General features: G+C 40.7%; 1 protein-coding gene across 1 annotated transcript in view; it reads left to right on the forward strand.

The window, feature by feature from the left end:
* CSMD1 (CUB and Sushi multiple domains 1) overlaps positions 1–16504 on the forward strand; it is a 1700362-nt gene that overhangs the window by 77816 nt on the left and 1606042 nt on the right. Inside the window, exon 2 of the mRNA XM_072950557.1 lies at positions 4693–4730. The gene's annotated coding sequence lies outside the window, so the exon portion shown is untranslated. The remainder of the gene's footprint in view (positions 1–4692; positions 4731–16504) is intronic.

The raw sequence follows: 16504 nt of genomic DNA on the forward strand, positions 1-16504 counted from the left end.
ACAATTGTTTTTCCTTATGGCTCCAAGACCCTCAAGAGGGATTCCTCTAAGTAAGAAGGAACTCATAATAAGTGACTGGGTAGCAGCTTAGGTCCTTGGGGACCCACAGCAGTAAGAAAAGAAATGAGATGGATAGGATTTTCCCCCTTTTTAAAAACTTCTTTTGATTTCAGCTGTTGCCAGAAAAATCTTAGTATCATTATATTATTTAGGTCTGTTTTTTCTTTTCTTTCCTTTAAATGCATTGGTAAGACTGTAATTAGATTGAAAATGTGAATTGTATCACATGGTTGCCAGAAGGCACAGGAATTAAGATTGCTTTAAATGTATATGCATTGTTTTTGCTTTTTGTTTGCCTGTTTTTGTTTTGCTGTTTGAGATGTATATGCATTTAGACGAACCCTTCCCGTGGACCTCTGGCAGGGAGCTGAGAGCATCTCGGCCAGCTGACTGCCGCCTGCCCTTTTGCTGCTGTTGTTTCTCTTCAGCTCTTGTTCTGTTCCCGCCCATCCTTTTAGTGCCTATGTGAGATCTGTAACAGTCACACCACCCTGATTATCATACATGAGGCTGCTGAAATAAAGGAGGAATTTGGGCTGATGATACGTAACATTACTTCTAATTTTCATGGTATGTGAGTCACGTGCACATAGTATATTTCTCAGTCTTGAAAGAAAACTTGTAGCTCTGTGTGCGCCTGCCTTTTTAGCACAGATTTTTCACAATTTGACATATAACCACATTATTAATTAATAGCTATCACACTCAGAAAATAGGAATAAAATGACAAATATATCAAATATATATATATGCTTATATATATATATACCATTCTTCCATCCTACCAGAGTCCCTGGTAGGACATTGTGCCCAGTGATCGTTGGCCACCTTCTGTGGATTAATGGCTGAGCTAAAGTTCTTGACAAATGCCTCCCACAAGTGGAAGTGGGGGTGACATGACGCGTGGAACTGTCACTGATGGGTGATCGGGAGCTGCGTCCTCACAGTGGGTGCACCTCCGAAGGGCTTTCTGAGGCCATCATGCTAGGACTTGACTTCCTCCCCTGTAAAACGAGGGGGTGGAACTGGTGGTCTCCGAGGTTCCTTCTCACTCTGCTTCTCTGAGGTTCTATTTAGTGTTCACTGACTCCAGGATTATCCAGCTGCTGAGGGTGAACACTACTTAGCAGTGCCTTCCAACTTCTACTTATAGAACCACGTGCAGTAGAAATTTGCTTTAACCTTGATGTAAGTTAGAGCAACTGACATGGAAAATACCAGCCCAAATGCCAAAGTCTGATTAAAATCAAGTGAAAATTTAGATTTTCCTCTATGAGGTGTGACCTGGCTTTCTTTCTTGAATACGTTTCTAGTAATGTGATTTGACATTAGTAACAGGAAGTCAACTTGAAACAGTATTAGTTCAGCTAAGTGTCAAATTCTTGTTAGAGGAAACCAAAGAGCTCAGGTGGAAAAGGGGGGAAGAAAATGTCACTTCTGGAATGTCATTTCTGAAATGAAGAGCTGTGTGTTCAAAACATGCATTCATGCAAGCAGAGTGCAGCTCTGAATGAGAGGAAGTGTGACGACCACCCACGTGGCTACTGTAATGCAGTTGAAGAGAGAGCCCTTGTCTTGCAAGACATACAGCAAATTCAGGTTTCACAGGTTCCACACATGGAAGTGTCACAGGCCAGGACAGGTGGTGATGACCCAGATAGGGGACCTTCCCAGTGGTCCCCGTAGTGAGAAGTGACTGGAGCCTGCACTTAGACCCGACCATGAAAATGATCAGAGCTGACCTTCCCTGACTGTTGGTCGTGTGCTGGGCACCTTGTTACGTACCGGATTATATGTATCAGTTTCTCCAAAACTCTGTGATTTGTGATCAGAACCTCAGATGTGAAATGACATACTGTGTCTGACTTCAGAAGTCACACCTTTAGCCATTAGCTTATTCTTCCTCTCAAGTACAGAAGGTCTTATGAAGGGACAGGTTTGATGAATGATCAGATGCTGAAAACGGAAAGCCTTGGGGAACACAAGTGTGTCTTGCAGAGCCACAGTGAGAAAGTTGTGAGGTCTCTCTTTTGAAAGTCTCTGACAAGTAGAAGAAGTATATGTATATGTAACATATATATTATATATGTATACATACATGCTAATATATGCATATTTGTATTTGACCAATCTCAGTGTCATTTTGCAAGCAACTCACTGCTACTTCAACAACTTTTGTGAGGCATTCATTAATACTGAAGTTGAATGTCTGAGATATAAGGTTTATCACCTAAATTCAAACGATGTTCAGGCCCCTCTTTTGTAGCCACAAATCCACGTTTTTACCATGGTCTGTAGATGAGAGAGTACTGACGAAGGAGAAGAGTGGGCTAGCACAAGACGCATTGACTTACTTATTTTGCAAGTAACAAGTGCATCAGATTTTCCTGAATTTTTTTTGGAAGGTCATAGTTTCCAGCCATGTCAATGCTAGTCTGATTTTCTGTTTTAATATTTATGGCTCAATTGATATTCATTAACCTTGATTTTGACTAGCTCATCATTGGAGTTCAAAGATGGACTTTTAAAAACTATCTTGGTGTGCCCTGGAAATATGGACAGTCTAACCTATGACAAGGCTATCGTGAAAATAGATTTATTTTCCTGCTTTTGAAAGTGAGTCATTCTCCCCAGAGTTCTTCATGCAAATGTAGAATTTAGGATTGGAAGTTTGATTGATTCTCTTTGTTTGTCTCTGGAAAGAATAAGATGGAACTGAATCAATCAATCCATAGACCTTAATAACTAGCTCAAAATGTCCCATCATATAGTTAAGGGGGGGAAATTTTGAGAGAAAAAAAAACCTCAGCAACAAGAGAGAAATGGAGAAATGCATTAGAATTGTTTTATGTATGAGAAAGAACAGTTTGAGTCAGTCTTCATGGATAAGGATGCTTTTAGCACTTCAAACATACTCAACAGCCTTGGTCTAGCTCAATAATTTAAGCAGAATTTATTTTCGATATGTGTGTTTCTCTTCTGATAATTCAACAGTAAGGCATCTCTTTCAGTCTATACAAATTTAGAAATAAAAATTTAGGCTTAGTTCCTTTAATAGGTCCTTTTTATTTTTCTCTTTAATAAATATGGTACTTCACATCTCTTGGGACCTCAGCTGAGTTCACGGCATTGAGGAATGAAAAGCATATATTCAAATCCAAAAGGTGAACAGGAGACAGAGCGATGTGGACCACGAGTGGCACCTCTGATAGGTTTTCTTAACACAGGGACTGAGGGGAGATAGCCAGACAGGTAGGGTACATGCAGGAGAAGGTGGGTTCCAGTAATTAATCTTTGTATTTGACGACAGTTCTGGACAGCTTAGTGTGAACAAATATATTCAACACTTTTATACAATTTTCAATAAGCAAATGAAGGCAGCTTTGAAAGGAAAGTCAGTGGATGGTTGGAGTAGAACAGCCGCCAGGGGAAACCAGATTAGGGCAGAGGTGTGAAATCCATGTGAAGTGTCAGTGGGGCCTGACGGTTTGAAGTTGAGAAGAGCATATTTTGTGTTTTCCTGTCTCATTAGTTTTCACCAGAATATAACTGGCTGCCTCTATTTGCTGTCCACTTCCGGTGGGAGCTGTGCGTGTGGGGAGGGGAGGGGGCTTGGGTCCGTCCTTGTCAGTTTTCTGTCTAAATTGCATCATAGAGTTTACATTGTTGACTCTGGAATGGGGATTCATGTTTGGCCTAATTTGCTAAAGTAGAGACTATGAACTATAATGGGAAAGTCGGGTCTCCCACCAACTGTGTGCCTGGTTCTTAGTTAGCAGTGGTATAAACCCTGTCTGCGCTGGACACTCATCAGATTAGTACCTGGTTCTTAGCAATGGTAAGCCCTGTCTACACTGGACACTCATCAGATTAGGAACGCAGAGTTAAAGCTCATGTTTTATCATCTATATGCAGAGCACTAACATGGCAAAGAGAAGTTCTGATTTTACATTCAGTAAAAAGAGAACAGTGAATCCTTTTGTACTTATTTGAAAATCTTCTCCCCCTTTATTTTGGTATTGATTATATTGGATAAATTAAAATCAGAAAATATATAACTAATATATTTTCTAGTATTTCTAAGTATATAACTAATACTTCTATATCTTATTCTTTATTTATCCAAATCATTTATATTTCCCAAGGATTATATTGATGGGAATCAGAATTTTTCTATGTTAAAATATATGCTTTTGAAACATTTCTCTTTTTGAAAATACTGTCTTTAACATATGCTTTCCATATAGTGGGTGATCAACAAAATAATGATGAGTGAATGAAAACACTAGATAACCCCTTGATTTTCAAACAATATGTAATTGGAAAAGTGGAAAAAAGAATGTTAGAGGAGTAATCGTCAGTAAGCCATGTCTAAGTCTGTGTCCATAGCAATGCTTAACTATTTCTGCAGCATTAACAGAGAACTCAGTAATCCAGTGCCTGTGGTAAGACGTTGTTCCTTACATCCTCGCTGTCCGCCCATGTGTTGTAAAACCACTGTGACTTGCTTACCTAACAGATAGCGTGGTAGGTGGATGGACATGACAGATAGGAATAGGTAAACTCACAACAGAGTGGGTTTTAGACTCAATCTCTTCTGATCTCTCTCTCGCTCTTTCTTTTCTCTTTCAGAAATTCAGATGCCTGCAGTGAGCTGCTTCTGCATGTGGGTAAGCAGAAGGGTTATTTTCTACTCTTTCTTGGTTGCAAGCAGCAGTACTCACCAATGCCACAGGCTCGTTCTCAGCCCCCAGTGGTGACTCGCAGACCATTCATAGGTCAACGTTGGAATTCAGAGAGACTAACATTATTGCATGATCCAGACTAGGATTTTATGGAGTTCATAACTGTCCAATTAAATGAGAGTCAGATCTCAGGTATTTGATAAAGGTGAACGTTCAGCTGTAGTTTCAGGTGCCTAGTGTGTGCAGAGCAGGATTGTGGTCCATGTGGTTATAAATGCTTCATATTTGAGTTTATTATTAGTTCCCGCTATGTTGATGCAGGGAACTGATTCCTCCAGATGCAGACATGAATGCTTTTAGACCTGTAAGTGCACGTTGTGCAGAACAGTAACATGAGACTGGAGTTCAGAGGCACGTCCAAGACTTAATACATAAATATGGGGGTCTTTCGGTTACAGAGGACTAATTGTGTTCACCTGGTAAGTGAGAAGAGGAGACGAGAAAGGAGGTCCCAGGAATGGGACTTGGGCACCCCAACGTTTGAGGGTCGGCAGAGAGTCTCAGTAATAGACTGAGGAGTGGGCAGTGGAGAAGAAAGAAAACCACATACTGTATTGAGTGGAGTCGTGTTCTGTAGGAAAAAGAGAAAGCATTCAGAATGGAGGGAGTAACTGATTGTGTGAAGGATGCTGAGAAGGTTACCAAGAAGAGGTCTGTGAATTGCTTATTAGCTTTGGAAGCGTGGAGATTGTTGAGGACCTGCGCGGGGGCAGGTGAAGGGTGAAAGCCCAATAGGGGTACATCCCAGAGAGAACAAGGGCTGAGGGTGAGCGGGGATGGAGGCCGTGGGCACCAACCATGAGAGCGGAGAGGTGGCATTGTGGGTGAAGAAGGGCGTAGTGTTCAAAGACAGCTTTTACAATTAAAATAAGTATTTGTTCAGACAACGTATATTGCTGCATGTCGGTTTGCTGATGGCAGTGACCTACCGAAGAGAAGGGAATGGTGATACAAGAGAAAAGACGTGAACACTGCCAGCATGATGTTACTCGAGTATTTGAGGAGGAGTCTGACCCAGCTCACGCACGGAGGTGTTGATACCAGATACAACCTGCAGACTAACAGCCCTCACGTTAGCGGGCTGAGATGCTTTGCATAAGTGCGTTTCCCTGAGAAGTGGGGTCCGCCTCTGTTATGTGCAGTGATTATTTATAGGATTTTGTGGGAAAATCCTCTAAAAGTGATTCTATACCCTACTACTGAATTTATTGTTCCTCTGAAATTATTTGGGATCCCTAATGTGAATTTAATATACCACACATCCTGCAGAGAGTTGACTGATTGGCTATGTTTCCTTCCAAATTCTCTTTATAAGAATCTCAGCCACTATTTTATCCTCATAGATTCAGGAGATTTTCTCATTGTAGGAAATATATCAGGGTCATCAGGACTAGAAGCTACATGGTGAATTGAACAGGGAAGTTTTAATGTAAAGAGTTATTAACTATTTATAGGATATTAGATAGTAGTAAGTTCCAACACAGAACATTAAAGAATGCCCCAGGACTGAGAGAGAATCCCCAAGGTGGGAAGAAGCTCAGAGGGGCCCCTCCGATGCTGGGATTCGGGCCTGAGTGGGGGAGGTCACCCAGCAGCACACCAGATGGGGGAAATTCACAGGGTTGCCTTCAGCTGGTGTTCACGCGTCAGGGTGAGCTCGAGGACTGGGAGCCTTGCACTGGGGCACAGGTGGGCTGAAGCTGGCTGAGCTGCCAGGACACCAGCAGGCTGCGTCTGGAGGGAAGGAAACTATGGGACACATCCATCAGGTGGGGAACCTCTGCTGAGATGCAGGGTACAGGCAGGTTGAGGCTGGCAGGCAGGCATCCAAAGACAAGAAAACTTGCGTCATCATGGGAAATCCCAGTCGCAGGCCACAACTGGCAAGCTGGAAACTGAGTGTCACCAGCGTGCCTGAGACAGCAGGCCCAACACAGTGGGGAGAGGGGGCCCCTCCAGTGCTGACCACTGGCAAAGCAGGGCTGGGTGTTTCATCCAGCTGGGACGCGGAAAGGTGCTCCTGGAATTGAGGGGCCATCAGTCACCTGACAGCCGGCACACGCACTCTTGTTGTTTGTTTCTTTAATTTTACTTATTGCTCCTGAACCTTTCTTAATATCTTAGGAGTGGAGTGTAGATTATTAGACTGATCGTAAACTTTTTTTCTGGTTAAAGAAATAATTTTAGAAAAATTTTATCACATTTTTAAGCAGTGAAGGAGGTAGCAAAACTGTAACGTTTTACAGACGGAAACAGAAAGTTTAAATTACAGCCTGTCACATTATGCTACCTTGAATGATTTATGAGAGGAGGTTTTAATGGCTAGAGCGTCTGACAGTATTTCTCTAGTAAAGGAATTTTTCCATAGTGATTTTAGGGCCTGCAAATTCACCAAATTTAACCAGCTTCCCTGTGTAAATAAATAATATTAACCACCTCTTCAGGAAGAGAATACATGACATGTGTTACTGATCCCGCCACAGGTCAGTCATTCTCATGGTAGAGAGGCCGCACGCAATCTGATACATTCCATGTCAGGCCGTCTTCTGTTACAAGTCTGCAGTAGTCAAGCGTCTGCTCAGTGCATTTCGCTGTAATTGCTGGATAATGTTCCTGAGACGCTGTCATTAAGGTGGAATCTATCAGTATTTCTTTACTTAGCTTCTTAGATGGGACTTATTTATGAAACTTGGACACAAGTGGAGTCTATTCCAATCTGGCAGCAGTGCATCTGCTCCACTGGGAGAGGAAGAGCAACAGACCGAAGCCTTTTCTCTCCCTTTGCTTGGGTAAATTACAGGAAAGAAAGAAAGGGAGCTTCATCAAGTCACTTTGCAGTCATGCTAACGACACATCTACCAGCAAACGCACCAACAGCCGTCACTCGCGGGGAAGTCCTTTGCTGTGGAGTGCTTTTAGCAAGATGTGCTTGGCCTCGCTGGGGTTGATCACGGGACACGAACCTAAAGCTCATGGGTCTGTGGGGCATGGTTCCATGGAAAATGACACGTAGCATCCAGAGTATAAAAGTGTGCTTCCCAGGTGGAATAGCTTTCTCTGGGATACAGACCACATTCATCACGTACAGATCTCGTGTGTTCAATCTGACCAAGAGCACATCTCGCGTGGAGTATGTGATGTGCCGTGAGCGGTTTGTTGATTTAAGGAAGGCACTGGTGATTGGTTGATATTATTGAATGGAACGCTATCAAAATAACTCTGAGGTGATTGTAAAAACTGCACTTTTAGAAGCCAGCCCAATCCCAAAGTGAGGGCTACGTGTAGTGACAAATGGTATGAATAAGCAGCACTCAAGTGACATTATGAGGTAATTTATTTCGAAGTAGGAAAAAATAACCCTGGATTTGTCTGGTGACAATGGAAATGTTTTCAGCATAGCTCGTTATCTCGTTGGTCTTGCTTCCCTTCCATTTCTGTGTTTCTTCTGAAAAATCAAAAAGCTTTATGGAGCGCTCAGATACATAGGGCATCCACACCTCAAGGGTTTTGCCTTTTATAAAATCACATCCTGGGACGCAGTGAAGAACGGGCACCCCAAAATGCTCACCTCGGTTCCCGTGCCCTCAGCGTGCAACCCAGTCCTCTCATTGGCCAAGCGAGGGCATCACTCAGCGTGACGCCTTGTGGGACTTAAAACTCAACGCCGGGAAGTTACCACTGACTTTGGTTTATATATAGCAACATAGCTCTTTCAAAGGAAGGATATTCCTTTGTTCTAGCGTCCCTTTGCAGTTTCTGTTTCGTTGTTCTGTTGGCTGTTTCGGGCACAATGCAATTAGAAGACTTCCAATTTGCCGTCAGTGTGTTGTTCAAGAGGGAGAGAAGCGCGGAGGGCAGAGCGTGTGCTCAGCGTGCACAGGTCCTGGGTTCCATCCCCAGCACCTCCATTAAATAAGTAAATAAATAGACCTAATTATCACCCCCAAACAAAAAGAGGCAGAGAATGAAAGGAAGGCTATGTGTCATGGTGGTATGTGCAAACGCACAGAGCTGGAAGCGAGAATGCAAAACAGCAGTTTCCTTAATTACCGGGCACCGGTCCGTCGGGCAAGCTCTGCAGCAATTAAGTCACCCAGAGTCAGAGCTGGCGTAAGTAGAGCGATTTAGGTTACGTGTTTCAGGTTCGTTCTGCGCGTGGGGAGTAATCAGTCCGCCCACTGCAGGCTCATGAGTTGTCACTGGCCTCGGTGGGACCTCCTGAGTCGCGCGGCGCCCGAGAGCCGGCTGGAGGCGGCTGCGTCACCGCGGAGAGCCGGGGCCGGCGCGGGGCGCTCGTCTTCGCTCTGCGCGCGTCGCCGCGCTCGTGGGCGGGCTCGGAGCGAGCGGGCTGCGCCGCGTCCCTCCGACCGCGCGGCTGGGGGGCGGCGGGCGAGGGTGAAAGCTCTCGTTTCTTGGGCTCTGCTGTTTTCCCTTCTGGGGTATTAGAAGTTGCATGGTAATAGCCTTACAGAACTCAGAGTGACTAGAAGCAGACGCGGGCAGCCCTGCCCGTTCTTCAAGAGGTAGCCCAGTTCCTGCCGAGTTTCGCTCAGGAGTCAGGGGTGTCTGATACTGTAAAACTCCTCTTAAATAAAGATGCACAGATTGTCAGTTTCCAGCAGAGTGACTACAAAGCACCCCCCCCCCCCGTGCAGAAGGCCCCGGTGTAGAAATGGGTTTCCAGGTCACGTGGGACTCTGCCGCAGGCAGTGTCACTGGCGGCTCCAGCCCCGTTGAGAGCTCAGGGGTCAGGTAGGACCACAGTCCGAGTGTTCTGATATAATGTTGATTTCTTGGCCAGTTGAAAAAGCTTACATCTAGCCTTATCTGGGTGTGCATGGAATCTTAATTATGATGCATGGGGCCAGAGATGCTGCACAAACGTAACGTTTGTGGCTGTTCATTTTTCCCAAGTATTTTCCTTGTGGTAAAAGCACGCTGGTTAAGTGGTGGCAGACACTGCTAGTTGCCAGTCAACATCTATTTTCTCTCGCATCTTCACTAGTGGAATCTACAGTTTGCTCAGAAAGATGGTGTGCACAGTTAAAAAACAAAAACAAAAAACTTAATTTTGGGGTCACACTTTAGATTTTTGAGGAAAATTCTTGCATTTTTTTTTTAAATGTCTATCCATTTTGACGAGCGGGAGGTCTACTGGGGAGGTCTTTGGGGAAACCTGCTCCTTACCTGAATATCACCAATCAGCTCATCGGCTAGGAGCTTCTTGCCATCTCCTTTCATCTCTGTTCTTTCCTGGACTATAGACGTGATGGCTGTAGGAAGTGCTTCAACCTTGTGACCATGAGGACAGGAATCTGAAAGTGGTGGAATGGTTTCTGACTAACTGGTGCTGTGCTGGAGCCCCTGTGCTGTTCTTTGCCGCTCTCTTTGTGACGTCTGCATACTTGTAAACATGGATCCCTGATGGGTTAAATCAGACTCGTTGCATCTCTGCTGCGTGTGACAGTTGTTCGGATATTGTACACAGTGGATATTTTTATTTTGCCTTGTGATGAAAAAGTTTTTATTTTCCTTCTGTGAATAAAGTTAATTAAGGGACTGTGGCACTTCAGTGCCTAGACCATTATGCTTTTGTTTTATATATATATATGATTTTAGAACAGTTTTAGATTTGTAGAAAAATTGTCAAGGTAATTCAAAGAATTTTACTTAATCCTCATTTTCTGTCCCAGCATCCCATAAAGTACCCCACATGTCATCACATGCATCGTCATCATGCTCTCTTAGTCTCTTGGTTGTGACAGTTTCTGAGACTGTCCTTGTTTTCAGTGACCTTGGTGGTTTTGAGGAGTGCTGTCATGATTTTATAGACTGTCCCTCCTTTGAGATGCATCTGATGGTTTTCTCCTGATGAGACTGGGGATTCTGGGTCCTGGGGGGAAGATTAAGGATGGACAGAGCCGTCCTCGTCCTTGTGTCAGGTGTACCTGTGACCTGATGTGGGACTGCAGAGGCTCCCCTCCATTCCCCGGCCAGGGCGCATTGAGCAGTGTCCCCACTGCAGAGTTACTGCTCTCCCCCACTCTTCCACGCTCTTCTCTTTGAAGGGCAGTCACTATGCGTAGTCCACACAACGGGTGAGGACTTACGTTTCAACTCTGATGGCGGACTGTCTGTATGTTATTTTTATTCTAACCACACAAATGTAAGTACAGTAAGAAGCATTTCAGACTGTCCTGGCCAATGCAGATAAAATTCCTCCACGTTTATTTGTGGTTTGAGAGCTTCATTTTCATTGTTGAATAAAATCCCACTCTGTGAAGTACTTCGGCTTGTCCGTTGTTTCACCTGTTGAAGGGCGTCTCGGTTACTTCCAGTTTTGTCAAGTAAAATGAAACTGCTAGATATTGAGTATAGTTCCCTGTGCTGTGCAGTGGAAACTTGTTGCTGTGCACCAGAAATTGATGTAACATTGTAAACCGACTGTACTTCAGTAAAAGGAAAAAAAAACTGTTGGAAACATTCATGTGCTGGTTTGTATGTGGACAAGTCAGTTTAAAGGAGACTGTGATTTGATCACAATCACAATGTGATTACTGTATTGCATGGTAAGACTGCATTGGTTTGTAAGAAATTGACAGACACTCTTCCAGCATGGCTGTGTCTTCCAGCAGTCGTGTCATTCTACCATGGCTGTGTTATTCTCCATTTCCACCAGCAAAGAGCCAGAGTTTCTTTTGCTGTCTCTCCTTGTCTGCATTTGGTATTGTGATTCTTAATAAGCATTCTAATAGGTATGTAATAAAGCCTCATTTTACTAATTGTCACTTCTTTAATGACAAATGATGTTAGTGCTCCTTCATAGATTTATTTGCTATCTCCATATCTTATTTCATGATGTGTCCACTTAGATCATTCACCCACTTTTTAATTGAGTTTGCTGTCTTATTGATGAATTTTGAAGGCTATTTGCATATTTTACATGCTAGTCTTTATAAGATATGTGTTTTGAAAATATTTCTCCCAGCTCATGGCTTGTCTTTTGATTTTTTTGACAGCATGTTTGCAGAGAAGTTTTTGTTTTAATAAAGTCCAACTCATCAGTTTTCCCCTCTCTTTGTGCTTCTGGAGTTGTATATAAAACTTCATCACCAAGTCCAAGAACACTTATGTCTTCTTCTATAATTTCTACCAGTAGTTTTATAAAATTGTGTTTTATATTTATACACTGTGAGATATTTGGGGTTATTTTTTGTAAAAGTTATCAGGTATAAGTTCTCTCTTTTTTTTTTTTTTGTAATGTAGGCATCCAATTTTTCCAACACCATTTGTTGAAAAGACTTTTCCTTCTTCATTGAATTGCTTTTGTGCTTTTTTCAGAGATCAGTTGCCTATGTTTTGTGGGTCTATTTCTGGACTGCCTTCTGTGTCCTACTGATGTGTGTGTCTGTTGTTCCACCAACACCACACTGTCCGGATTAACGCAGTTTTGGAGTAAGTCTTGAAATTTAGTCATGCCAGGCCTCCAGCTTTGTTCTTCTTTTTTAGTATCGTGTGTGTAATTCTAGAGTTCTGCTCTCCATGTGAACTTCAGTGTCAGTTTGTCAATATCTGCAAAATAGCTTTCTGAGATTTTGATTGTGATTGCATTGGATTTAGATATTAATTTTTTTAAAGTGACATTTTAACAATATTGTATCTTCTAATCCAGGAGTGTGGAATCTCTCTCCATTTATTTAGATCTCTGATTTCTTTATGTTTCATACCATTTACTTTTAGAAAGTACAATCCTTAGTAAATCAAACTTTAAGTGGCATTTCATATGGTTTCTTAAAATTGATGAAGCAACATTGAAATAAACACAAGTCTAAGAACAAAGAACTCTAAGGAATTTAAATGATTTCAAATGGTTCCTGCATGCTTAGCAAAATTAGTATTCTACCTAGATACTGTAATTCACAAAATATCATTACTATAAACTTGTACCAATGTAATTTTTGCAGAAAAGTTGTTTGTAAGTTTAACTCAGATGGATAGAAATGCATTTCTGTTGTCTCGTTGCAAAAATCCCTTTTTTTGGTGCGTCCTCTTGCTTTGCTTAAAAATCATATAGAGCCTATGGAATATACTTTGCTATTTATACAAACCATGCAATTAAATAGTTAATAATTCTGTCTTAAAAATGGATAGCATTTTTACCTTTTGAAAGAATTATCAGTTGAAGAACTTACGTCTCACAAAATACCCTATAAATTTAGTCAGGAAATAACATACTTTGATTTTTCTAAGTAAAGAAACTCACATGAGTTTCTCGAGAGAATAGCTGGTTAGTGGTAATAATGAGACTATGACACTGACCTTAAGATATCTATCCCAAAACTTTATGTAACGTTTAATTTTTTGGGTTCCATGTAACAGTAACATGGCTTAAATTATTGCCTTTGTTCTTATTCCATAATTTTTAAATTTAATTAACTACTATAAATTGTTTTTATAATAATTTTATTGTAGTAAAGTGTAAAACAAAAAATGCCATTTTATCATTTTAAGGGTACAATTCTGTGGTGCTAATTAAATTCAGAATTTTGTGTGACTGGCACCACTGTCTATTTTCAGAACTTTTCATCACCTCACATTGAAACTGAACCCATTAAGAAATAGCTCCCTACTTTGCACTGCCCTAAGTTCCCCAAAACTTTAATTTGCTTTCTAAATATGTGAATTTGCCAAGATATTTCATGAATGGAATCCTACAGTATTTGTCCTTTTGTGTCTGTCTTATTTCACTCAGTGTAATGTTTCAAGGAGAATCACTATTGTAGCATGAATCAGAATTTCATTCCTTTGAATTAAATGAATAATATTCCATTTTATGTATATATATTGCATTTTCTTTGTCCATTCATCTGTTGGTGGATATTTAGGTTGTTTCCACCTTTTGGCTGAGTTTGTGAATAATGCTGAAATAAAAGTTGGTGTGCAAATATCTGTTTGAGTCCTTGTTTTCAGTTCCTTGGGATACATATATAGGAATGCTAGGAGTGGAATTTCTGAGTCCTATGCTAATACTGTGTTTAACTTTTTTGAGGAACAGCTCAACTGTTTTCCACAGTGGCTGCGCCATTTTTCACTAGTAATGAATGATAGTTACAATTCCTTCATATTCTTGCCCAAACTGGTTATTTTTATTTATTTTATTTATTTTTTTAAAGTACAGTCATCCTCTTAGATCTGATGTATTGTCTCATTACGGATTTGACTTTAATTTCCCTAATGACTAATGATACTGAGCATCTTTTCATATGCTTGTTGGCCCTTTGTAGACCCTCTAAAAACTCTGGTTGCTTGTTGTTGTTTTTGAGTTGAAGCATGTATTTATATATTCTAGATATTAAACCATTATCAAATACTTTCCTTATTCTGTGGGTTGCTTTTCCACTCTTGTGATAGTGTCCCGTCATGTACAAACGTTTTAAATTCTAATGGCGTCCAGTTTACATATTTTAGAATTTTTGTTGCTCATGTTTTTGCATCATATCTAAGAATCTATTGCCAAGCTTGAGGTAATGAAGATTTATCGCTATGTTTTTGTGTGAGAGTTTTATGGTTTTAGCTCTGTATTTAAGTTGTTGACCCATTTTGAGTTAATTATGTATATGGTGTGAAGTAGAAGTCCAGCTTCATTCTTCTGCGTACCAGAATCCAGTTGTCCCAGCATCATTTGTTGAGAAGACTAATCCTCCTCATTGAATGGTCCAAGGACCCTTGTCAAGAATCAGTGGTCACTGATATATGGGGTTTGGGTGTACTCTCAATTCTCTTTCATTGTTTGACATGTCTGTCCCATGTCAGTGCCACACTATTTTGATTATTGCAGGCTTGTATGAGGTTTTGAAATCAAGCAGTGTGAGTCTTCTAACTTGATCCTTCTTCTTCAAGATTCTTTTGACTCTTTTGGCCCCTTAGGAATTGAGAGGTCAGTTTTTCCATTTTTGAAAAAAAAAAGCTATTATAGTTTTGATAGAGATTGTGTTCAATCTGTAGATTGCTTTGCATAGTATTGATATCCAACAATATTAATAAGTCTTCCACATTAATGAACACAAGATTTTTCTATTTATTTAGGTCTTTATTAATTACTTCCAGCAATGTATTATAGTTTCCATGAGGATTACATTTAATCTCCTAAATTTATACCAATCTAGTTATAATTTGTTACCAGTTAACTCCAATAGCATATAAAATTCTGCTTCTATACAATTTTCTCTTCCACTAATGTTGTTGCAAATTGTAAGATTTTTGTAATAATTTATTTTAAAATGATTCATATATTTGTCTTTCAAATTTGTGAGAAATAAAAATTGGAGTTATGAACCAAAAATGTAACAATACCAGTTTTGCCTTTAACAGAGATCTTTATTTTTTCATATGGCTTTGAGGTTATGTCTAATGTTCTTTCAGTTAAACCTGAAGGACTCGCTGTGTTATTTCTTGTAGGTTAGGCTTAGTGGTAATGAATGATTATGCTTTTGTTTGTTTCGAAATGTCTTAATTTCTCCCTTATATTTGGAGGACAGTTTTGCCAAACACAGAATTCTTGATTGATAACTTTTTTCCATTCAACACTAAATATGTTACCTACTACTTTCTGGCCTCCAAGGTTTCTGATGAGAAAATGTATTGAAGATTCCTTGTCTATGATGGGTCATTTCTGGCTAATTTTAAGACTGAATTTGGCTTCTGACAGTTTGATTGTAATGTGTCTCAGAGTAGATCTTTGCATTTATCCTATTTTGTGTTTATTGAGTTTCCTGGTTGTATAGATTCACGTCCATCAAATTTGGAAAGTTTTCAACAGATATTTGTTCAAATATTTTTCTGGGTCTTTCGCTGTCTCTTCTCCATTGGGGTCCGTGTGATGCCCGTGTTGGTCCACTTGATGGTGCCCTAGGGTTCCTTGTGATTTGTTCCCTTTGCTTCATTCTTTTCCTTTCTACTACTCACACTGAATAATTCCTGCTGTTCTGTTTTCAGGTTTACTGTCTCTGTTACCTAATCACATCTGCTGCTTATCTGTTCTTGTGAATTTTTCATTTCAGTGGTTGTCCTTTTCAGCTGGGCCCTCCTTATAACTTTCTACATCACTGTTGATAGTCCTGTTTTGTCTATTCATTGTTTTCCTGGTTTTCTTTATGTCTTTTCCCATATTTTCCTTTAGCTTCTTTGAGCATATTTAAGACAGTTGTTTTAATCCTTTGTAAAATCCTTTGTTAAAAATAAAAGGGTAAAACCAATGTCTAGACTTCCTCATGGATGGTATCTGTCCATTTATTTTGTTTCTTCGCATCAATCACGCTTTCCTATCTCTTTGTATGCCTTAGTGTTATTGAAAAGTGGACATTTGCCTGTTACGATATGACAGCTCTGGAAGTCAGATCCTTCCATTGCCTAAAGTTCTCTGGAGTTCTGTTTTGTTTTCTGAAGTCTTAGTATTCCATTTGTCTACTGGCTTGACGTTTTCCATGTTTTTGCAGAGATTGCATTCCTTTTCATGTGTGATCATTGAGGCTCTGCTCCTTAGCTTGTGATCAGCTAGTGTTTTGACAGAGATTTTCATTAATATCAGGAGAGAGAGAAAAAAAAAACAAAAAACAAAAAATAAAAAACCTCTCCTGGTCTTTGGGGGTTGACTCTGTGCCGGGGCCCTCCTTCGCCACTTCACCAGACTTGCACTGAGG

This window comes from Vicugna pacos, chromosome 26 (assembly GCF_048564905.1).
Source record: "Vicugna pacos chromosome 26, VicPac4, whole genome shotgun sequence".
NCBI lineage: Eukaryota > Metazoa > Chordata > Mammalia > Artiodactyla > Camelidae > Vicugna > Vicugna pacos.